Source organism: Budorcas taxicolor, chromosome 14, assembly GCF_023091745.1.
Source record: "Budorcas taxicolor isolate Tak-1 chromosome 14, Takin1.1, whole genome shotgun sequence".
NCBI classification, from domain to species: domain Eukaryota; kingdom Metazoa; phylum Chordata; class Mammalia; order Artiodactyla; family Bovidae; genus Budorcas; species Budorcas taxicolor.
In genome coordinates, this window is record NC_068923.1 from 89,851,776 (window position 1) to 89,853,050 (window position 1,275).

Here is a 1,275-nt window from a genome sequence, read left to right on the forward strand (position 1 = left end):
GACCTGGGTTCGATACCTGAGTCAGGAAGATTCCCCTGGAGAAGGGAAAGGCTACCCACCCCAGTGTTCTGGCTGGAGAATTCCATGGACTGTATAGTCCATGGGGTCACAAAGAGTCAGAGATGGCTAGCAACCTTCACCTCACTTAGTTATACGAAAAAGAGTATCTTAGAAATCTTCATCAATCCAGTAAAAGACCAGATCTGCCTGCCTCAAAATGTAATTGAGCTGCTTAAGTGAAGTGAAGTCGCTCAGTTGTGTCCGACTCTTTGCGACCCCATGGACTAGTAGCTCCTCCCTCCATGGGATTCTCCAGGCAAGAGTACTGGAGTGGGTCGCCATTTCCTTCTCTAGGGGATCTTCCCAAACCAGGGATCGAACCCGGGTCTCCCGCATTCCAGGCAGACGCTTTAACCTCTGAGCCACCAGGGAAGCTCTACTCCATTTTACCACCATTTTTCAAATGTAAGTCTTACTCCAAGTCTTTTCTGCAAACTGAATGAGAATAAAACATTTAGCCTTTAGCAAGCCATCTATTTATTTATGAAACACTTTCTGAGCACCTTCCATGTGACAGGTACCGTACTGGGGGCTGGAGACAGAGATGATTTAGTCATTCTCTCCACCCTCAAGGAACTGGGGACTGTTTTGGTCAGATCAGTAAAGGAGATAATCATAGCAGTAGCTAGCATTTATGGAATGCTTTACTTTATACCAGGTGTGTGCCTGTGTGCTCTCGCTTCAGTACTATCTGACTCTTTGTGACCCCATGGACCGCAGCCCTCCAGGCTCCTCTGTGCATGGGATTCTCCAGTCAAGAATACTGGAGTGGGTTGCTGTTCCCTCCTGGAGAAAGCAATGGCACCCCACTCCAGTACTCTTGCCTGGAAAATCCCATGTACGGAGGAGCCTGGTGGGCTGCAGTCGATGGGGTTGCCAAGAGTCGGACTCGACTGAGCGACTTCACTTTCACTTTTCACTTTCATGCATTGGAGAAGGAAATGGCAACCCACTCCAGTGTTCTTGCCTGGAGAATCCCAGGGACGGGGGAGCCTGGTGGGGGGGCTGCCGTCTATGTGGTCACACAGAGTCAGACACGACTGAAGCGACTTAGCAGCAGCAGCAGCTGTTCCTTCCTCCAGGGAATCTTCCTGACCACCCAGGGATCGAATCCACGTCTCCTGATTTGCAGGCAGCTTCTTTACCAACTGAGCCACTGGAGAAGCCCATGTATGAGGGAGGGTTCTAAAAACTTTATTGGTACAAGCTCTTTTA

At 49.6% G+C, this 1,275-nt stretch overlaps 1 non-coding gene across 1 annotated transcript; it reads right to left on the reverse strand.

Moving 5' to 3' along the window:
* Positions 1-360: 360 nt before the first annotated feature.
* Positions 361-432, reverse strand: TRNAS-GGA (transfer RNA serine (anticodon GGA)). Its single transcript has one exon. It is a non-coding gene; the product is annotated as a tRNA-Ser (tRNA).
* Positions 433-1,275: the final 843 nt, after the last annotated feature.